General features: G+C 48.1%; 1 protein-coding gene across 1 annotated transcript in view; it reads left to right on the forward strand.

The window, feature by feature from the left end:
• The window catches only part of LOC112650948 (transcription intermediary factor 1-alpha-like), a 117,304-nt gene extending 94,158 nt beyond the window's left edge, over positions 1–23,146 (forward strand). The window contains exon 6 of the mRNA XM_035699506.2: positions 21,403–23,146. The gene's annotated coding sequence lies outside the window, so the exon portion shown is untranslated. The remainder of the gene's footprint in view (positions 1–21,402) is intronic.
• The last annotated feature ends 646 nt before the right edge of the window (positions 23,147–23,792 follow it).

Genomic DNA, 23,792 nt, shown 5'->3' on the forward strand with positions numbered 1-23,792 from the left:
CCAAGATGAAGGACTTGAACCAGGGCGTGCCGGCAGAAAAATGTGAGGCTCCACAACGGAAAGGTCAGACTGACGCTGGAAAGTCATCTTTATTTATCCACACAGCCCACACGCTGGGTTTCAGGGATGAGACCGAGGTGGGCGCTGAATACGACGCGAGGCGATCATCTTCTCGCCAGCTCCACGCTTTAGCCTTGTGGGGCGCAATGTCGCTGTGCACCCTGACACGGTTCAGCCTGCGCTCGTCACATTCCGGGCTGACCCAGAGAGGAGATGGTGGGCATCAGAAGGCAACCCCCGGGGAGGGAGGGCAACCTGGGTTCAGAGTCCGTGGGGCCTGGGCCAGCGCACCCCAGGGGCTCAGCACACGCTCCTGGGATGAAAGAATGGACGTGGTTGACGTGGTTACACAGAGAAGCAACAGCACCGCTGACACATACGACTTAGAGAAGTTGTAAGATTAACCTTCACAATTGCCTGAAAGGATACATTTTCCTCAAATTTACCAAGAGGGCAGAAGTTGGAGGTATTTGAGTGTGGCTTTCCCAGTGTCCCCACTTTGTGACTGGGTTTGTCTGCATGTCCCGGGCGAGGTCAGCTCTGGGCTGGGGGGGACGGAGCCCAAAGTTCCACTGGGGCTGATGGAGTTCTCTCAGGCTCAGCAACCCTTGTGGGGGTGGGGCTTCCCTGCTGGACCCTCTGGTCTCCCAGTCTGCCCTCCCCGGGGTGCAGGCCCACAGGCAAATAGAAGCTAGAGTAAATGAACAGCTGTTTCCTACGCCCTTCCTCCTCCTTCTCTCCCTCCTTCCTTCCGTGCCTCCCTCCTCCCTTCCTTCCCTCCCTTCTTCCTCCACCCTTCCTTTCTCTTGCCTCCCCTTCAAACCCCCTCCCTCCCTCCCTCCCTCCCTTCATTAGAACTGAGCTATTTACCCCAATCCCCCTGCAGCTGCCCTGTGGCAGAGACACATGCCCTAGCAGGAGCTGTAGAAAACGGGAGGAAGGCCGGACCACACGGTACAAAGGTAGAAAGGCAAGAGCTAAGGATGTGGGCCGTCCTTGGGAAGGGTGCACCCACAGCAGAGGAAGACAACTGGGTCAAACCAAGGGGCCGGGACGAGCCCGGGACTGCTCAGTGGCTGCGCTATGAGCTCTGCTTTCCATTCCTCCTCAGGCCCCACAGCCCCAAAGTGCGGTAGCTGGGATCTGAACTCAAGCTCTCTGGCTCCAGAGCCACCATGTTCCATTGGTAATGGAATCCGGCTGAATGGTGGGGGACAGGAGGCATGCAATGCTCCAGAGGAACACGGGCAAGGTGCCCTAATCTGCAGGGTGGAGAGCACGGGGCGCACGTTCCTTAACGGGACCTTATAAGCAGGGGACTCCTGGCTGCTCCTGAAGGATGAGCAGGACCTCCCCGAGGAGTAGAGGCTGGGCGTCAGGAGGAGGCTGAGGAGCAGTAAGCCCCAGGAGACGGGGGGCGCCAGAACTCGGTGCCTTGGAGGGAGGGAAGGAAGTTCTGAGCCAGCTGAGCATCAGCGTCTCCAGCTTCACCTCAGGGGCAAAAGGCACGGATGGCCTAAAAGCCACGTGTTCAAAAGACACGACAACTTGAGGAAAAGCCCAAAAGGAAAGCCAGTCGTGTTGCTCCTCTGGATATTGCAGGCTTTCCTAAGCAAGGCACAGCGCCCAGACCCCGGGATGGAAAAGACCGGCACAAAAAAAAAAAAAAGAAAAGAAAACACCGGCACATCTGATGACTTCAAAACGGAAAACTTCCGTGTGACGAAAGACGGGAGCAACACAAGAGACAAGCGTGGCAGGAAGTTCTCGGAAATGTCTTAGCACCAGAAGCCCTATGTCATCTCGGGAGAGACTGCTGACGATTGCATTTCCCGGGCTCCTCACCGCTCCTGGAGCCTCTCCAATCAAAGGGGGTGTGTTTTGCTGTGGGTTAGGCCTGCTCTGGGCACCGTGAACACACGGCCTCATGCTGTAATATCTCCATTTTTGCTCCACTGCGGAATCACAAGCACTAAAGACCTTCGATGACTCCCCCAAGGTCACACAGCTAGTAAGTGGTAGCCAGGGGTCAAAGCCAGGCGGTCTGGCCTCCTATACCATTCTCTTAGCCACAGCCTCTGTTGCCCCTGGGCCTCCCAAGGCAAGGAGCCATGCTTACCTAGGCCTCAGAGTCCCGTCCAATTTCTGGGCTTTCTGTTTGCGTGTCTGGGTATCTCTTCCGTGGCCCCTGAGCGGCCTGGTGGATAAGATTTAGGAACCTGGCTAGGAGAAGAGGCATGAGTCTTGAGGGAAGCAGGCTTTGGGGCCGAGAATTCCTGGGTCCTTCGGCCCGGCCTCAGCAGCTGGCCTCGGGGGCCTGCCAAGGGCCTGCAACCCTCATCTCGCAACACATATCTGTTGAGCACAATCTCTGTGCCAGGCACTCTCCTGGACCCCGCAAGTAGAGCAGAGTGTGGCAGGCACGGTACCTGCTCTCCTGGAGCTGGTGGTCTGGCTGGGGGGACAGAGGACATGCTACACAAGGGGACAAGCGAACCCGACGGTGAGGTACAGGCAGGGCTGGCAACTCTAGAACGGGACCGCGAGGGGAGGCCTCTCCCGATGCCAAGCAGCAGCCGGCCTCAGGCAGGGGCAGACAGAAGCACCGGACGGGAAGCAAGAGCCAAGGCGCTGAGGCAGGAGCAAGCGGGGCCAATGTGGCCATGACGGAGTGCGGGGGAGGGTTGTAAGAGGCCACATCCTCCCTCCTGCAAGAGCTGGGGCTGCCAAGCCCACACGTGCCTGTCACTCCCTAGCTTGAGGACTTGCACAGGTTTCAGTTTTCGTTTTCAGCTTCCCCCCTACCAAGTCTCACTTGGAGGGCGGCAGCCTGACAACGGCAGGAACCTGGGCTTCATAGTCAGCCCTTCCTGGCCCTTCCATTACTAGCCTAACTAGGTGGTCTAACTTCTCCAGGCCTCACTTTGCTCAACTGTAAATTGGGGCCAATATCCACCTACAGCGAGATGGCTGAGAACGAAGGACATGGCACCCGGCTGAGCGCATCCTTAGGATAAGCCGTTAGCATGGCAATCCTGGCTAGCGTTCAGGTCCCTCGCTGCCTGTTCATCTTAGTGCTGCAAGGCCCCACCTCCTCTCCCTTCCTCGAGCTGGGCTCGCCTCTCCAGGACAGATAGCATCCTCACTTCCTCTACCGACGCTCTACTGCTCTTTTCACTTGTCTGTCTCCACTCTGCTATGGAGTCCTCCCTCCTCCTGCCCACCCCACCTGCCTACCCCCCGTGCTCCTATATCGACCTCGTATCTTTCCTGCATCAAATTCTACTCCAAGGAGGGAGGGAGGATAGCCCGCCGGGAAGGATGGTGCTCTCCACCGAAGACCTCTCTTCCATTGTTTCTGAGCACTGCCCCGTGCACCTGTATACTCCAGCCAGGCCAAACTACCGCCATATCTTGGGCCATGCTGGCATCTCTCATTCCTCTGTCTTTCCATAGAACTCAGAATGTCCTCCTGGTCTTTGATCCCTGAGCTTCTCCACCTCCACCTCCAGGAAGCCTTCCCAGAAGTCCACACTGTCTGACCAGGGGCATGCGTGTGTTCTGTTGTTGCCATTCCCATTTTACTCCTTACCTACTTGTCTGTCTCCATCGGCACGGTATGAGGTCTCCACTCCCGGCCCCATCTGAGGGACCATCACATGGTATTAATGAAAAACAGTCGCATTTCCAGATCGGCAAGACAATACTATTCTAGGTCCTGAGTTACTTACGTGATGTTGTCTAACCTCACCACTATGTGAAGGTAGGTTCAGAGACATTTAAAATTACTGGCTCAAAGTCACATGGTTAACGAGTGGTAGAACCAGGCTTGGAAGTCCGTTAAAATGACTTCAGGACCTCTGCTGGGAACAGCTCCACGTTTGATAACTGAATATATGAATGCCCTGGGAAGGCCATTAGGAGGATTTTTCTGGCCTTGACAGTTAATGGGACGGCCCTATGCTTGACGGTCCTGTGAGCTTTGTGAGTGTGAGTCCAGCTTTCTGAGGCTCAGAGTGTTGCCCAAGGTAACACTACCCTGAAAGGTCTCTCCAGCCAGCTGCCTGTCTGTGCTGTACCTCAGTGTTGTTCCCAAACCACGGGACTTACCGTCTGCAGGTTCCTCCAGGTTCTGGTGCCAAGACACGGGCTTTCTGGTGATTGTGTGAACTGTAGAAAAACACCGGCAGAGCTTCACATCACAGCGTTAATGTCCCGCCCTCTTGAAGACTCACCCTCGGCCAGACACCTGCTGAGCATTATCCGGGGGTAACTAGGAGCTCAGCTCGCGAGGACCTCACAATCCAGAGTGGTAAAACCGAGGATAGCAGCCACTGGGCACATGGAGCTACCTCCTCACCCCCTCCTTCCAGAAGGGATTTCCCCTGCCTCGCTTCTTTCTGAAGCCTGAAGCCCGCGACTCCCCTTCCCTCGGCTTCTCGAGGTCCGGCCTGGTTCCTGGGGCTGCTCCTGCAGCAGCCTGGACGGGACCCTCTGGCGGCAGGCCCAGCAGGTTAGGGACCTGATTGCACCGCCCCTTCGACAGTCATTGGCTAAAAGAGATTTGGGGAGGAGTCAGAGACCTGTCCCATATCAAGCCCTTGCCTGGATCAAAACTCTCCCCGTCTAGCTCGGGAAACGGACGAGGTTTCAAATCTGAAAAAAGGGATAACTGGGTGGCGCAGCGGTTTGGCGCCTGCCTTTGGCCCAGGGCGCGATCCTGGAGACCCGGGATCGAATCCCACATCGGGCTCCCAGTGCATGGAGCCTGCTTCTCCCTCGGCCTATGTCTCTGCCTCTCTCTCTCTCTCTGTGACTATCATAAATAAATAAAAATTGAAAAAAAAATATTTTAAAATAAAAAAAAATCTGAAAAAGTTTCTCTGTCCCTGATTACAGGTGGGATAATAGAGACTCAAGAACCTAATGAATGTAACATGGGGACTTCACAGTTTTTGATTTTAGAAAATGTCATTGTGGTAAAGTTCACATAAGATTTACCATTGGAAACATTTCTGAGGATGTGATTCAGGAATTTTAAGCATATTTGCCTCGTGTGAAACTAATTTCCAGAATTGTTTCATCCCCACGGAACGACTTCCCATGGCCCCCTGCGCTCTGTGTCCTCTGGCAAGGACCATTTTCCTTTCTCGAGGAATTTGACTACTCTAGATACTTCCTATATTACACTTTGACTGCAGAGCCCATGCTCTCTCACACTCAATATTGCATCTATTCATCTATGTGTTCGTTCATTCAAGACACAGCACAGTCCAGGACGTGTGTCGTGTGAGACACAGTCGTGAACACATCTGTCCAGACAGCTGTACAGACACCTGGGCAGTTTCCTGAACCCCGCTACCTACTGAGTGGCTCCTTGTTTTAATTCTTGCTGCTCCTTGTCCTTAGCCTGCACGGCTCTTTCCCCTGTGTCTGTCTGGGAAAACCGATTTATAATGAGCCCACGTGTAATCTTGTAAAACCCGTCTGGACCCTGTAGCTCCTCGCCCAAGTTTTCTCTGAGGCATGGTCTACTCCACATCTATAGTTCCCAGAACACTTTGCTAAATTGTTTTCTTTACATGAAAGTCACTTCTTTTTTTTTTTTTTTTTTTTTTAAGAAAGCCCACCAGAGTGGCTTGCCCTGTACCTCAGTCTTTTTTTTTTTTCTTCATTTATTTATGATAGTCACACACAGAGAGAGAGAGAGAGAGGCAGAGACACAGGCAGAGGGAGAAGCAGGCTCCATGCACCGGGAGCCTGACGTGGGATTTGATCCCGGGTCTCCAGGATCGCGCCCTGGGCCAAAGGCAGGCGCTAAACCGCTGCGCCACCCAGGGATCCCTGAAAGTCACTTCTGAGCAAGAAATATATCTGGTCCATCTCTCCGTTGCCAGGACCTGGCTTAGTACGGAAAGATAGAGGTGTTTGGTAAATGTTGGCTGGCTGCCTGGAGATCATCTCAGTTAGGACTGTGAGCTTTCTTCTGCTGACGTCATTACATAGACCTGAACATGATTCAGAAACAAGCACCCTGGCTCACACCGCAGCTGAGCTAGAGAAGCACCTCTGTTGCTTCTGGTGAGCCACAGCTGGGTGCCTTTTTCTAGCAAGGCTCAAACATGAGCCTTTGAAGTCTTCACTATCTTACAAAGCCCGAGTCGAGAGGAAGCATCATTGTGCTCAGGAGCCGCACTCTTAGCTCGGGGAGAACTAGCGAGACCGTCGTAGTCTCCTGTGAAACTGGCCATTCTTTGGCCCGCGCCCAGGGGTCCGGCCGCCCTCCCCCGACACAGGCCTGGGGCTCCGAGGAGACTCTGAAGGGAGGTGGGAGTCACTGTGGTTTCATCTCCTCTCCCCTGCAGCCCCACGTTATTATGGGGTCCCAGCCCAGCCCAGGACCCGCCAGCTGAGAGACTGTAGGGGGCGAGCTTCTGCTTACCTGAGGCCATTCCAGGCCATCAGTGTTCATCTAAACTCAGATGATGCGTTGAACATACTGGAGCATAGAAAAACATAACAGCCCCGTCCTCTAGTTTCTCAGCCAGTGTCTGAAGTTGCAGATTTTTCTTGAATCCTGTCCCAACCTCTCCATTAGAAGCAGGCACAGAGACAGCTAACAGGGAAATCAACTTCTAGAAAAATGTAATAGAAACATGCCACCCACATTAACAACAAACAACTCTCGTGGAATTCACCTGACAAGGAATGCATGAAAATTTCCTGAAGAAACACATGAAAATTATCCAATCGTACAAAAGGTCTTAACTACCCAGGAGATAAGCACTGCATGATGGTGAGCTGCTGTGCAGCAGCTGGAACCACGCCCTGGAGGCACTCCAGCATGAGGGCAGACCTTCAAACGGCGGTGATTGAAAACCCTACAACAGGCTCAGTCTTATATAGTAGTATTCCTATAAACTAGGACTGGACCAACTCTCTATGGTTGGGGGAGCTTTGTCCTCCTGCCCAGAGACAACAGGGTTCTTTAGGTTTGTTCTATTTAGGAGGTGGAGAGCTGCCTGAGAAAGGCCAGCACATAATGGATTTGTGCAAGGAAAGATAACCTTGCAAGAAAGGTTAGACTCCATAGAATCACCACGTGCTATTAAGCGTAGGCCAGGACCTTCCTCTTTTGTATAAACAGTGATATAAAGCTGCTGCTGACAGAACCTAAGAAGATGAAAATAGTGAAAAGATTTAAAGTAGGCGAGATCTTCAGTTACGTTTGTGGCCACTGACATCACAAAATATTAGAATTCGGGACACCTGGGTGGCTCAGTGGTTAAGCGTCTGCCTTTGGCTCAGGTTGCAATCCCGGGGTTCTGGGATCAAGTCCTACATCGAGCTCCCTGCAGGGAGCCTGCTTCTCCTTCTGCCTATGTCTCTGCCTCTGTGTGTGTATCATGAATAAATGAATAAAATCTTTAAAAAAATCAGAATCCATCAAGATTGTATACTTTTTGAACCAAGATTAACCAGCTATACTAAGTGCTTGGCATTCCTTTGGCTAAAGATAAGAAAAGAGAAACATAAGTTTCCTGTGTCTGTGCCTATAGTGCACATTCATTCATGAGTTTGGTTTTAGTTTTTTGATTACAACAACCTGATTGTAATGTAGGATAGAAACTGAAAGAAGGACATGTTTAAATATGTAGACTTCTGAGCAAGTCCCACCCACTCGGCTCAGCAGCAGCAAACATGCCTTTTGCATACTAGGTACGAGAGCATCTTGCCACCAATCCCCTGCCCTACATCTGCTTCCCGGACAGAGGGAGTGTTTATTCGCATAAGGAGAACAGAGACACCAAATAGAGCTTAGAAAAATAAAACAAGATTTTTAAATGCAGGCCCTGGGTACCGAGTAGCCCTGCACTATGACTCCTTGTGAAAAGGGAGGCAAAGGAGATGAGCCCTGCAGTTGCTCCAGCTTTCTGCTTGGAGAAATATGCAGGAAAGCAGAAGCCAAGATGAGCAGGTGACAGCACTTGGGTGAGGAGACACAGACTGAGGTTCAGGCATGTGAGGCAGGCTGAGAAGTTGTGGAGCAGAAAATTGGAGAGAGGGGAAGGAGGGAGAGTGAGGAGCGTCAGGGATGTGTAAGGAAAGGCCTGCAGTCTTGGGCAGCACTAAGAGGCAGAAACTCGGTGAAGGGACGACGGCAACGCTGTGAGCCCAGCAACACCCAGAATGTGTACAGGACTGTAGTTGTGAGCACACAGGGTAGAGCGTCCTAGTTGAAAGGGTTGGATAGAGGCCCTCAGAAGTTTACATCTCAGTAATTGGACTCCGCTAGCTTAGAGAAGAGGTTGCTTTAGCCTTATCCTAACACGGCTTCCAAACAAGCTCTGGAAGTTTCAGGTGGATCCACACGGGGCCAAACTGCCTCCCGGAAGAATTTCCAGCACGTCTGAAAGAAACACAGCCAAATCCAGCACTCAGCAATAGAACATTCGCAAAGGACAGCATCGGTTGAAAAGTACTAGAAAAGCAGACAGTAGAAGAAGCAGGAAAATGTGACCCATAGCCAGGAGGAAAAGCAACCAATAGAAATGTGAAGATTTCGATGAAATGGATTAGTTCTCTGAAGGTGTAGATTTCCAGAACTGACCAGAAGAGGAAAACAAAGAAAAGAAATAGAAAATCTGCATAGCTTTATGTCTATTTTTAAAAATTTTATTTGTAAAGAACTCTTTTTAAATTTATAATCGAAAAACTTTCCACAAGATAGCCTCCAGGCTCAACTGTCTTTTCTGGTCAGTGGGTCCAACCTATAGTGAAGAAAATACCACTCTTCCCCAAACTCTTCCATTAGACGGGAGTGGAAGATACATTTCCCAGCTCATTGGTTTTGGCTATTTTTATTTCTTAATTAAAAAATAATTTTAAGAAAGCTCGTCATCCTCCAACCTGGGTTGAACTCGTAACCCTGAGATCAGAAGTCACATGCTCTACCAACTGAGCCAGCCAAAAACCTCATTTCCTAAGTCATGATGAGTTTACCATTACATCAACACTAAAACCAGACAAATGGTACAAAAGAGAAAACTAAAGATAAATAACCTCGTAAACACAGATGTCAAAAATCCTTAACAAGGCATTAGGAATTTAAGTCAAGCAATATATAAGAAGAAAACTGAACCAACCATAGCCAAATGGGGTTTTCCAAAGAGATACGATTGGTTTAGTAGGGCTAGCCAAAAGCAGACACTGAACCAACTGAGCCACCCAGGCACCCCTCTCATTATGATTTTGATTTGCTTTTTCCTATTGACTAATGAGGTTGGCCACATTTTTTGTATGCCCGTCAGTCACTTGGATATCCTCTTTTGTGAAGTTCCTGTTACCAATCTTTTCCTAGTTTTCTTTTGTATCGCTGGTCTTTTCTTCACCATTTTGCTGGAGTTCTTTATCCAATAGGGATATAATAAGCCCTTTTGGGAGCCGTGTGTTCTGCACACTTAGGTTCCCAGGGTATGGTTTGCTTCGTGCTTTCTAAGTGACAAGACATTTTTCCTAGTTGATGCTGTGAAAATATTTTTCTCACATGACCTTCAAGTCAGTATTGTCCAATAAAAATATGAAACAAGCCACATTGGGCACAAAATTTTCTAGTATCTAATGAAAAGAGCAAAAAGAAACAGGTCAATTAATTTCAAACATGTTGTAGGGATGGGCAGCCCGATGGCTCAGCGGTTTAGCGCTGCCTTCATCTCAGGGCCTGATCCTGGAGACCCGGGATCGAGTCCCACTTCGGGCTCCCTGCATGGAGCCTGCTTCTCCCTCTGCCCGTGTCTCTGCCTCTCCCTCCCTGTGTCTCTCGTGAATAAATAAGCAAAATCTTTAAAAAAATATGTTTTATTGAATCCAGTATGTCCAAATCATCAACATTTCAATATAAATACTCTTGAGATGTTTTATTGATTGTTGATACTATGTTTAAAATCCAGTGTAAATTTTATACCTTACAGTGCGTCTCCAGTGCTCAATAGCCATTGATGACCCGAGCGATCCTACACAATTTGTTTTTGCTCTTTCACATTTAGATGTAATTTTTACCTGAAGTGGATCCTTGAGTGTGCTTATGTCGTAGGAATCTAGCTTAATTTTTTTCTCTATAAGTATCCAATTGACCAAGAACCAATGTGTTGCAAACACAGTCCATCTGCATCATTCTGTTATGATACTTTTGTCTTCAGTCAAGTGTCCACATAGGTGTGAACCTGGGTCTGGACTCTTCTTGCCACTTATCTATTTGTTTATGCTGGCACTAATACTATGCGATCTTAATTACTACAATTTTTGTGGTAAGTCTTGGTGTCTGGCAGGAAAATTACTCCTACCAGTTCTTAAGGGAGTCATGGATATTCTTGGGTCTTTTGCCTGTCTGTGGAAATGATAATCAGCTTATCAAGTTTCCAAATATATGTGTTACAATTTTGATTGAGATTCCACTGAATCTGTACTTGGTTTAAGAGAACTTTAAATATATATGATAAATACATATATATTATATTATTATGTTAATTGTTAATATATTATGATGAACATTATATAATATACACCATAAGTTTATTTGATGCTATCATCTGGAGAGGATATGGATGTGTCCTTGCCTTCTAGGCTTGGTACCTGCCTTTTTCTGGGATCCAGAGGTTCAACCCTCAGAGCTTTGATGACAAGATAATGGGAGGTGCCGCCCCCCCCCCGCCCCCGCACCTTTTTGCCGGAGGCATTTCTCAAAACAGAAAATCCCTAGTACGTTTCTACAAGTCCTAGGGTGCAGGACAATAGAGTCTTGGAGGAACCAGACCAGGGAACCTTGAATCCTTGTATGTCTATAATAGGGGTCTTGTGCTCTGTGTGTGAGTTCTTAGGGGTCGCCCATTCTCGCATTCACTTTCATCCAGGGCAGATCAATAGGACTCACCCGTGTAGAGATCAGATGAGATGTTTTCCACTCACTCTTCTCTACCTTGTGTCCCTGGTCTTGCTGTTTGCTCTGTGGTCACAGACCAAATTCTACGGAGAAACCAGTTATAAATGTAGAATTCATTCAGGCTGGCTAATTGGGAAAGAGAGGAAAGAAACAGGTTTTCTGGAAAAAAGGATCTTGCTAAAGGTATCTCCGGCATCTGAAGGCGATTTCCAAGGATGAAGGTAACATACAGAGAATAGTACAATAACCTTGTTATGGGTGAAAACGCCATCATGGAAAAGGCTTACCCTCCGAGCTAAATGTTGATTGGCATTGTCTTGAGTTCCCAACCTTCACCAAGTCAAGCTCCTGGGGATCGACTGTTCTGGCAATTCCGGATGATATCAGGACCGGCCCACTCACAGGGAAATCATCTCTCCAGGATAGGATTTGTGAATCACGGAGGTCTGGTTGGAGTTGGCTGGAAGGTTGGGGAGGATAAGACTTTCAAGTCTTCTTGGGGCTGAGAGTGGGAATAGGAGGAAAGTAGACAGTGGGGAAACAGGGAACAGGAGCGAGACAAAAACAGCGGGGACTGGACCTTTTGGAAGGAATAGAGCAAGGAGTGCGTGGGGAAACCTGTAGGTTAGCGCGGCTAGAAAGGAAAGCACTAGGAACAGGAGGGAAACAGGTAGGCCTGTGAGTTGAGAGAGGTGGACAATCCTGGGGAGTGTTGGGGGTGTAAATGGACACAAGAGGAAGCGGCTTTGGATGACGATGAGAGGAGGAAGGACAACGAGAGGCGGGAGGAATAGAGTAGATAGGTGGAGGGCAGGGTCCAGAGGAGGAAGGAATAGAGTAGGCAGGTGGAGCCTGGGGTCGAGAACAGGAGATCCGAGGCAGCTTTTTGGTCATTTCTCCAAACGGCGTTTGGCTAGTTACTCATCTTGACCAAATGAGTAACTGGACATAAGCTCAGACTTACCCCAGTCTTTATGTCCCACGCCAGCCCCGCATCATCCCCTGGCTCAATGCCCATTATGAAATATGTGTGCCCCTCCCTCCGGGCGTGTCAGCGGGCTCACCAGCCAGGGACAGGGCCCCGGGTGCGAGGTTGGAGACTGACCCCAGGAAATAGCAGACAGAAGAAATATCGAGGAGTCCCTAGGCCTTGGGATAACCTGTAGTTTTGCCCCTTACTAGGCAAAGATCAGTGAAAGGGCTGTGCTGCAGTCAGGGGCTGCGCACCAAGAGAATGGATCTGAAGCAGGTGTGGGCAAAGTGGGACGTGCATGCCTCCAGCTGGTTAACTTACTACACTCTCCAAAGCCCTTGTGCATCACTTAGGTCCCTCCATGAACATGGAGTGGTCAGTGATATTATGTCTATTTTTCCCGTAAGGATACTGTAGGCCAGACAGGGAAGTAGATAGGCAGGCAGTGGGTTCCAAACCGGTGTGACTGACACTTGAGCCAAAACTTGGGGTGTCGCAGGCAGGCCTGTGGGACGGTGCACAGCATGCACAGAGTACTGTCAGCTGACCCTCTCCCATGTTTCTGGACAGGATCTTGTGGGGATGCTTTGGAACAGGACTTGACAGTGTAGCTTTCTTCTTGGTTCCCGGGGTCCCTTGGTGTGTTGCCTGACCCTCCCCTGTAGCCAGAAATAGGACTGAGGCCAACAGCTCCCGAGTGCTCAGTACCTACATTTGGGCTTCCTTCCTGGCTCACTACCTGAGATGCCCAACTGCATGTCAGGTGAGTTAGGAGACTCTTGTGTCCTTGCCCTTCCCTTGTCTGATGTAGCAGTTCTCTCTGCTTATTATTCTTGGGTTTTTCGACCATCACCCAAATCATCGGCCCCTTTGGTCCTGTATTCTCTCCTGTACTCTTATCCCCATCATATTCTGATTGTGCTTCCTTGGCCCAATATCCATATCCTTGCGTACTTCACCCAACCATCCATTGCATTCCTTAAGAGGTCCAGCTGCATGCCTGGAAAACTTCCTGTTTCCTTAGACAGTTTCTTGATTTCCTGTTTCTTGAATCTCCTGGCTTTAACTGTAACCTGGATTTTCCATGAAAATACTGCTTCCTTAGCATATGTCTTAAATAGGGACCGTTTCTCCCAGACTCTACAGTTCTTTGAGGTGGGGATGTAGAGTATTTTCCTTGTTTCTTCTGACTCCTTCATACCACTTTTCCTGTCCTCCAATTAGAAAATCTCTTGTCCCATAGAAACTTTGCTACTCACCATTTTCCTGACACTTCTGATATGGATACCTTTTCTTTCTGTGAATAATTTGTGCTTATTTCAAAGTCTTAGTCTTGAATCCATCATCGTTTTTAAAAAAATTTTTATTTGAGAAAGTTAGCAAGAGAGAGAGATTGAAAGAGAGAGAGAGAGAGGGAAGGAGGGAGGGAGAGGAAGAAGAAGAAGAGGAAGAAGGAGGAGGAGGAAGAAGAGGAAGAAGAAGAAGGAGGAAGAAGAAGGAGGAGGAAGAAGGAGGAGGAAGAAGAAGAAGAAAGAAGAAAGAAAAAAGAAAAAAGGAAAGAAACAGCTGCGGGAGAGGCAAAGGGAGAAGTAGAAGCAGATTTCCCACTAATTGTGGAGTCTGACATGGGGCTAGATACCAGGACTCCAGGATCATGATTTGGAGCAAAGGCAGATGCTCAATACACTGAGCAACCCAGGGATCCCTTGAGTCCTTCGTCTTGAGTGACGTCAGTGTCCATGTAGATGATCCCATCGAATCCACAGTGTCCATGTAGATTCAATGCTTTGGCTTCTCCTTTGATTTCTTTATCAATAATATCCACCCATCCATTGGACTTCAGCTGCTTGTGGCCATACCTGGTCTTTTCCAGGACCCAAGAATTATCCCACCCTTGAAATCATGTACACATACATTGCATTTTCTGACTACTACTTCCTGAACTTACACTGTAATCACTGAATTGATCCTACTTCACTGGGGCCTACAACCACTGACTCTTTCTTATTAATTCTGATTCCTGTTATCTTGTTTTCTCTCCTCACCCACTTCAGAATCTATGATTCATAATTTCATTGGTTTTCTTACCATAGTCTATGCTCTCTTGACAGATCTTTTTATTCTGCTTTCCTGGGCAGAAAATCCCCAGTATGAGAGATTCCAACAATTTGACTTTCTGATGTTGATGAATGCTGCTGAGAAAAAAATTCATACACCAGGAAGATACAAAACAACACCCATAATTCTCAATACCTGTAGGACTATTCATGGTGATATTTTTTATGAGATTAGAGAAATATGCGAGACAACCTTAATGCATGTAAATAAGGATTTAGGCAAATTATGGTGCAGCCAATCCTAGATAATGAAAAGGAAATGTCCAGTTGAAGAAAATAAGTAGAGATAAGCACTTGAGGTGATGTTATGGCAGTCTAGGATTGGTTGGCGTGCAGATTGTTAAATTTGTTAACTGCTAGGAGCTTAGGTTTTGCTGCTTTTCTATATGGATCTAAAACAACTGTTATCACAAAGAAATGGCAAGGTTTCCTACTGAGGTCTGAGTTAAAAAAAAAAATTCTCCTGAGATATTAAAATCCTGTGCCTGGAATGCCTGGGTGGCTCAAGAGCTGATCATCTGCCTTAGTCTCAGAGGGTGATGCTGGCATCCTGGGATTGAGTCCTGTGTCGGGCTCCCTGCAGGGAACCTGCTTCTACCTTTGCCTGCTTCACTGTCTCTCTCTTCTGTCTCTGTGAGTGTGTGTGTGTGTGTGTGTGTGTGTGTGTGTGTTTCTGTCATGGGTAAATAAATAAAATATTAAAAAAAAAGAATTCTGTGCCTACCTCCTGACCCTGTTTTGAGTCCAAAACGTGAACTATGTGATACAGAAATCCACAGCCAAAAATTAAACTGTTTTTAGGTCAGTGATACCTCTGAGGTGTTAGATACACAGTCTATCTCTCTGTAGTAACACCACCATAGTCCAAGTCACAAGGAAAGCCCTGCTGAAGAGGAGCTCACAATCCAAATTTAGAAAACATATGAGCAAACAATCCGTGTGAGGGATGGTCAGCAGGCATAAAGAAGGGCATATTTACACAAACACTTCAGCAATAATGTCATGTAATTAAAGGCATAGAACAAAAACTTGAAATTCTGTTAAAAAGCACAAGATACTGCAGAACAGATGCCAAAACAAACAAACAACAAAACCAACACCAGAATGAAAAATATAGTCATTGAAGTAAACTCAGTGGGTAGTATACACTTCAGATTGGACACTATTTTCTTTTTTTAAGATTTTATTTATTGATTCATGAGAGACACACACACAGAGAGAGAGAGAGAGAGAGAGAGAGGCAGAGAAGCAGGCTCCATGCAGGGAGTCCAAAGTGAAATTTGATCCCAGGACCAGGACTCCGGGATCAGGCCCTGGGCCAAAGGCAGGCGCTCAACTGCTGAGCCCCCCAGGTGTCCCTGGACACCATTTTCTAATAGCAGCTTGAAAAATATGATCATTGAAATAATAATGTAATAATAATAAGATAAACTTGACATTAGATGGCACTGAAGAGAGAAAGGATGATGTGAGGGAATTATCAAGAGACAGCACAAAGAGATGAAAGAAGGAAACAATCTGTGATATTTTGATTTATATGAAATATGTATTTGGCCATTCAGATGACCAAAATATATTTCTCATTTATTTGGCCCTTGTCCACAGCTCCTGGCTCATAGCTCCCAATACCCTGGGAATTTTCTGAGCAATAAGAGCAAGGGGAGCATCCTTTGTCATAACACTTGGTCTCTTGTTCTCAGTTCCTGAAATCACCTCAGAGCCATAAAGGTTACTGAGTGTCTTATTACTTATAACAAGCCCCTTCCCACTACCACCACAACTGCGTTTATGGTAGTGAGGTGACTTGGATAGCACCTAAGGATGGGGCTGGTTGTCAGGGGCACCAACCAAGAATAAAGGGTGGGAACTTCTAGTCCCACCCCCTGACCTCTGAGGAAGGGAGAGGGGCTGGAGGTTTGAATGAATCAGCAATGGCCGACGATGTAATCAATCATGCTTACCTAATGAGGCTTCCATAAAACCCCCAAAGGATAACATTGAGAAAGCTTCTGGGTTGGTAGACACATGGCCGGTGCTGGGAGAGTGGCATGCCAGAGAGGTCATGGAAGCCCCGTGTCTCTTACCACATAACTTGCCCTGTGCATATCTTCCATCTGGCTGTTCTTGAATTATATCCTTTTATAATAAACCAGTAATCTAAGTTTCTCTGAGTTCTATGACCGGCTCTATCAAATTAATCCAACCCAAGGAAGGGGCCCTGGGAACCTCTGATTCATAGTCAGAATGACAAGTCAACCAGACTGTGACTGGTATCTGAAGTGGAGCTAGTCTTGTGGTACTGAACCCTTAACGTGTGGAATCTGAAGCTATCTCTAGGTGAGCAGTGTCAGAATTGAGTTGAAAGGTCGCATACCCAGTTGATGTTGAAGAAGTGCTTGGTGGTATGGGGAAACCACCCCCCCCACACAAACGCACACATTGGAATTTGGTGATCAAACCCATTTAATATGAAAGTAAGGTTAAGAAGACTGTAAAATAGAATTTAAGACTGCAACATCTGAGGGGGGCACTTGATGGGCTGAGCACCGGGTGTTATGCTGTATGTTGGCAAATTGAACTCCAATAAAAAAAATTTTTAAAAAGAGTGCAACATATGTCTGATAAAAGTATAAGATGCAGAAACTAGAGAAAATAAGGAAGAGGAAATATTCAAAGTGATAATAACTGAATTTGTTCCAGAAATGATAAAACACATTAATCCTCAGAATCGGGACACATTATGAAATCTCACAGAAACAAGAAATCCACAGCTAGCTCTAACAGAGAGAAACTGTGAACATTAAGGATTAAAGAGACCTTAAACGCAGTAAGAGAGGGGCACCTGGGTGGCTCAGTGGTTGAGCATCTGCTTTTGGCTCAGGTCATGATCCCAGGGTCCTGGAATTGAGTTCTCATCAGGCTCCCCACAGGGACCCTGCTTCTCCCTCTGCTTATGTCTCTGCCTCTCTCTGTGTCTCTCATGAATAAACAAGAAAAAAAAGGCCTCCGAGTGGGGGGGGGCGCGAGGAGCTGGGCTAGGGCCGCGGCGAGAGCCCCCAGGACGGGAGAGCCCCCAGGACGGGAGAGCCCGGCCCGGAGGAGCAGGAGCTTCCCCAATCTTCCCGGGCAGAAAGGCGCTTGCAGGGAGGTGGAGTAGGACCCCAGGAGGGCGGGGATGCGCTCAGGCTCCCAGGGGCACCAACAGGACCTGCACCCCGGGGAGATTCCCCAATCTTCCCGGGCAGAAAGGCGCTTGCAGGGAGGTGGAGTAGGACCCCAGGAGGGCGGGGATGCGCTCAGGCTCCCAGGGGCACCAACAGGACCTGCACCAACAGGACCTGCACCCCCAGGCCCACACCCTGCGGCCGAGTTCCCTAAAGGGCTGCAGCACACACGGCTGGACCCAGGAGCACAGGGTGCTGGGGACACAGCCCAGGAACCAGCACTCCCCCCCCAGGACAGGCAGAGGCCAGGAGGGCCCAGGACAGCAAGGACACTCCTGCAGCCGGGTGGCCCCGAGCTGAGCAGATCAGCAGCTCCCCTGCAGGAGCATCCAGGCCCTTGCAGGCTGAGAGCTCCGCAGTTACTGTGGGAGCTGACTCCAGGGCTGGAGAGCTGGCCCCGCCACTGAGGTGGTTCCTCCTGGGGCCTCAGGGGTAAACAACCCCCACTGAGCCTCACTGTGTCCTCACAGGACAAACAGGTTAAACAACCTTCACTGAGCGCTGCACCAGGCAGGACACTGAACAGCTCCCCCAAGTGCTCACACCTGAGAATCAGCACAGCAGACCCCTGCCCCAGAAGACCAGCTAGACTGACAGGGGGAAAAAAAAATTGACCAAGCAGCACTGGAAAGGTCAAGGGAAGTCGAGGGAGTTACAGTATACACAACCAGAAGATACTCCCCCTTGTTTTTTGTGTTTTGATTTCTGTTGCTTCTCCCCCCTTTTTTGCTTTTCTTTCTTTTTTTTCTTTCTTTTTCCCTTTTTTTCTTTTCTTTTTCTTTTCTTCCTTATCTTCTCTCTTTTTCTCCTTTTCCCAACAACTTGTTTTTGGCCACTCTGCACTGAGCAAAATGACTAGAAGGAAAAACTCACTTCAAAAGAAAGAATCAGAAAGAGTCCTCTCTCCCACAGGGTGACAAAATCTGGACTACAATTCAGTGTCAGAAAGCCAATTCAGAAGCACTATTAAAAAGCTACTGGTAACTGTAGAAAAAAGCATAAAGGACTCAAGAGACTTCATGACTGCAGAATTTAGATCTAATCAGGCAGAAATTAAAAATCAATTAAATGAGATGCAATCCAAACTGGAGAGGTCCTAACGACGAGGGTTAATGAGGTGGAAGAACGAGTGAGTGACATAGAAGACAAGTTGATGGCAAAGAGGGAAACTGAGGAAAAAAGAGACAAACAATTAAAAGACCATGAGGATAGATTAAGGGAAATAAACGAAAGCCTGAGGAAGAAAAACCTACATTTAATTGGGGTTCCCGAGGGCACCAAAAGGGCCAGAGGGCCAGAATATGTATTTGAATAAGTCATTGCTGAAAACTTTCCTAATCTGGGAAGGGAAACAGGCATTCAGATCCAGGAAATAGATCCGCCCCCTAAAATCAGAAGGACCCACATGCAATGAATACTTGATAAGATAGTGGAAGAGAAAACACGAAAAAGAGGTGCCATTGGTTTTAGAGAAGTGGGATTATGGTCAACTCATTCTCTATCTTCCCAACGTTCAGGGTGCAGTCCTAACACGATGTTGACTGGGGCTTTCCCTGTTGTATCCACTTTCTCGAAGAGGCTCAATGAGTGCTAGACGCAAAGCAGTCCTGTGATCGTCGCCCGTCATCATGCACTGGTAGACTGCATGAAAAGACTTGAAACGGGAAAGGGAGTTTCATTACATAGGAGAGTGTGTGTTGGCTTTGTGCTAAGGCAGCCCAAGGTCCTCTTCTCCTCCCCTTCCAGCGAGGGAGAGGAATGGTACTCCTTGGTCCCTCACCCATCAAGTGGGGGAAGCTCTAAGAGAGCGAATGGTCAGAGAAGCTGGCAGAGAGAGATTTGTGCTGAAGCTGTAGCAAATGTAGGTCTCCTCTCCACCCTGGCACCAGAATGCAGTCAGACAGGTACACCATGAGCGACTGGGAGACCGACATGTGTCCCTGGAGTTTTGGGGATGAGTAAGATTGGCGCTTCCTTCCCACCTGGGCAGTACTTAAGGCAGGAGGCTGACAAGAGGCCCCTGAAGGCAGGGAGAGGAGCCGGCAGCAGCCAAGCCTGCACTTCCGTTTGGTGTTGCAAGGATGTGTGTAGCATGGGCTGGCTGGATGCTGCATGTACATCCTCCCAATTTGGCTGCTGCTATGAAACTTGACTTTGCTCCTTGGTCTCTGCTTTCATGGATGCTATACTCTAAGGGCAGACAGTAATCAAAGACTCACACGCATAAATATAAATCTAGTTGTCAAAGTACTAATGTAGAAGGTACATGGTGCTACAAGAGCATTTAATAGGTACATCAGTCTAGTTAGAGAGATCTGGGAAGCTTTCCTTGAGGAAGTGATATATGAGATCCCAAAGTAAGAGTTAACCAGAGGAACCCTAGGGGGGGAGGGTTGAGAGCATTTCGAGGGGGAGAGAGCACCTTATACTAGCTTCCTAATGCCAGGAGGTGCAAGGCACATGCAAGCACCAGAAAGAAGGCCAGTTAGGCCGAAAGCCAGGGAGAAGTGTGTGGAGAGGTGCGGAGCCAAACAGGAAATGCATTAAACAATTTAAAGCTTGGAACGATCTTCTGAGACTCCTATTTTGAATAATCATCCTGGCTATAATGAGGAGAACACATTTTCAAGGGGATACGTGCAGGTGTAGACCTCTTTCATTAATTTTCCCTAGAATTTTGTGGGGGCATTTTGATCTTCAGAGCATTTCTTTTTGAGATTCAGAAAGGTCTCTTATACTTTGGGATATTGCCTCTGATCCACTTACCATTTCCTTCTTTGGAAATTCTTTAATACTTGCAGGTTGGATCTTTGCAACTCACCTTTATTCTGTAATCATACTTCTCTTTCTTTTCCCCTGTATTTGTATTCTACAAATACTTAAATTTTTGTGCAAGGTCTTTTGTTCCATCTACTGTCTCCTGTTCAGGCTATATTTGATGACTGTGTTCACTTCATTTGAATGGACTTAATGCATTCTTATCTCAGCCTCTTCTCTTTGACAGGGAGGGGGAGACCGAGACAGACACAGGATGGAGAGAGAGAACAAGACAGGGAGGGAGACGAGTGAGAGACCAAGAGACAGGAAGGTAGACACAGAGACAGGGAGAGAGAGACAGGGAGGGACAGGCCGAGGTGTAGGGATTGAGGCAAGAAAGACTGGGAGGGACACAGAGACTGGGAGGAGAGAGAGAGAGATGGGGACAGGGAGACAGGGAGGGAGACACGGAGCCAGAGAGAGGCTTCGTGCCTCCAGGAGCGATGGGGTCGTCCACGCCCCTCAGGACTGAGCCTGGGTGCCCGATGCCCCAACTAGACTAGTGGGTGGAGGCCCTCTCGGGTCCCCTCTAGGCTCCGTGGAGGGCGGGCCTGTCTGAGGACACTCCCCTGGGGCCTGGAGGGGAGTGTGACCCTGAGGAAAGTGTGATTCTCTAGGGACCAAGAGAAGTCACACCTGGAGCTAACCATGGGCTGCAAAACAAGCAGGACACATCATTCGGGCTGGTGGGTACCTGTGCATTTCCTTACCTGCAGCGATTGTTTTGTGACGTGCACTTCTACCAAGACTCGGGAAACCGTGCACTTTGATCTAGGGAAGTTGTGATTACATACTTACACTTGAACCCAGAAGAACACCTAGAGACTCACACACCCAGGAGCTAAGGCCTCTGTAATTAATGCTACGAAATACTTCAACAGTCCTACCGTGTCAACACGAGGATTCCCGCGAGGCCCGGAGAATTGGATGCTGTAGCATAAATTAGTAACTAAGGGACCCGGGGTAATAGGAAGCTAGAAGTTAATATATCGAAGAGATATTTACTCTCCAGGTTCCTTCTTGATATTCTCTGTCTTTTTTTTTTCTCTGTCTTTTTTTGAATCGTTGTCAGTTTCTGTTGTCTTAAGTATTCAGTCCACGTCCCACCCCTTACTTGGCAACCACGTGTATGTTTTCTGTATCTGAGTTCAGGTCATTGTGTTTTTGTTGTCTTGTAGTCTGTTTGCCGGGGAGGTTTCTATGTTTTAGATTCCACATATACGTGTACTCATGCGATGCTTGTCTTTTCTCTCTCTGATTCATGTCCCTTAGCGTGCCCCCCATTGGCTATCATGAAACCTGTGGCGATGAAAACGGGCGCGCGTGTGTATCATTGTGAGTGACCAGTTTCGGGCCTGGAGGACCCAACCACGTGCAACGGGCCGTTATTCCTAGGTAGAAGGCAAATGTCCTCTTTTCTCTCTATGGGAATCTTCATTTTATTAAGTAAATACCGTCTGTCTGAAACCTTAAGGAACCATTTACTTTTTTACCTGACACATTACACCGGGGAACCTATCCTGGACAATGGAAACATTTCGTTTGGGGCTTCACATGATCTTTGTTCACTCAGCTTCAAAATGACATGTTTCTTAACTACTGGGAAAACGAGGAGTCACTCTCGTGTCTGCGGCAGAGACAGGAGGCCACACGGAGGACGCCAGGTACACACACGTCCCAGAGGAGGAAAGGCCGCAGAGACAGAAAGGCAGGGGCTGCAGGGACAGCAGGGAGGGCATGGGCACGATGGTCAGTAGTTGGCTGTCTCTGGTAGAAATGTGGCCCAGGTACCATCTGGTCTCGCCTGTGTGACACTGGGAATGGACCTAAAGTACCACGATGTATAATTTAAAAGCATCAGAGGATCCAAAACCAGACAAAGACCCCACCAAAAAGGAGAATTACAGACCAATATCCCTGATGAACATGGATGCAAAAATTCTCAACAAGATACTAGCCAACAGGATCCAACAGTACATTAAGAAAATTATTCACCATGACCAAGTAGGATTTATCCCCGGGACACAAGGCTGGTTCAACACTCCTAAAATAATCAATGTGATTCATCATATCAGCAAGAGAAAAACCAAGAACCATATGATCCTCTCATTAGATGCAGAGAAAGCTTTTGACAAAATACAGCATCCATTCCTGATCAATACTCTTCAGAGTGTAGGGATAGAGGGAACATTCCTCGACATCTTAAAAGCCGTCTACGAAAAGCCCACAGCAAATATCATTCTCAATGGGGAAGCACTGGGAGCCTTTCCCCTAAGATCAGGAACAAGACAGGGATGTCCACTCTCACCAATGCTATTCAACATAGTACTGGAAGTTCGTAGCCTCAGCAATCAGACAACAAAAAGACATTAAAGGCATTCAAATTGGCAAAGAAGTCAAACTCTCCCTCTTCACCGATGACATGATACTGTACCTAGAAAACCCAAAAGACTCCACCCCAAGATTGCTAGAACTCATACAGGAACTTCGGCAGCGTGGCAGGATATCAAATCAATGCCCAGAAATCAGTGGCATTTCTATACACTAACAATGAGACTGAAGAAAGAAATTAAGGAGTCAGTCCCATTGACAATTGCACCCAAAAGCATAAGATACCTAGGAATAAACCTAACCAAAGAGGTAAAGGATCTATACCCTAAAAACTACAGAACACTTCTGAAAGAAATTGAGGAAGATACAAAGAGATGGAAAAATATTCCATGCTCATAGATTGGCAGAATTAATATTGTGAAAATGTCAATGTTACCCAGGGCAATGTACACGTTTAATGCAATCCCTATCAAAATACCATGGACTTTCTTCAGAGAGTTAGAACAAATTATTTTAAGATTGGTGTAGAATCAGAAAAGACCCCAAATAACGGGGGGTGGGGGTGAATGGGTGATGGGCACTGAGGGGAGCACTTGACGGGATGAGCACTGGGTGTTGTTCTGTATGTTGGTAAATTGAACACCAATAAAAAATAAATTAAAAAAAATAAAAGCATCAGAGGAAATTTTTGTACGAAGTTAACATCCTTTATTACAAACAAAACTCATGACGCAATTATAGAGGTTTATGACAACCACAAAAATTAGAAACCGTGCAATGAGGGGGGAGGGGAAGCCTTCCATTGGGCTGCAGCCATCACGAGCTGTTGCTTGGGGGCCGAGGCTGGTGGCTCCACTGAGGCAGGTGGCTGATCCGACCCTTCGACAAACTCGAGAGCGGGCACTGGGGCCTGCTCCACCTTTTGGAGGGGCCAAGGGTGCAGGTGGCTCCTCGGGATCAAGACAGTGAATCAGAGGTGTGACCAACACCTGCAGTGGCTTCGAATCAGCAGGTGCCATCTCACCTCCTCGCAAGCACTCCACTCCAGCAGCCAAGACCGGCTCGATCACCTCTGGCTCTGATGCTTCAGCAGGCCCTGAGGTAGGAGCTGCGCCGGGCTCTTGAGGTGGTTCAGGATATTGCTGAGGGGCGGAGGCTACTTGCTCCACTGAGACAGGTGGCTGCTCCGGCACTTCCGGGAGCTTGATTGCAGGCTCTGAGGCCTGCTCCTCATCCAGGTCAGCCAAGCGTGCAGGTGGCTCCTCCAGGTCGGGACACTGAGTCAGAGGTTTGACCACCACGTGCATTGGCTTTGACTCAGCAGCTTGCCC

Source organism: Canis lupus, chromosome 16 (genome assembly GCF_003254725.2).
Source record: "Canis lupus dingo isolate Sandy chromosome 16, ASM325472v2, whole genome shotgun sequence".
NCBI lineage: Eukaryota > Metazoa > Chordata > Mammalia > Carnivora > Canidae > Canis > Canis lupus.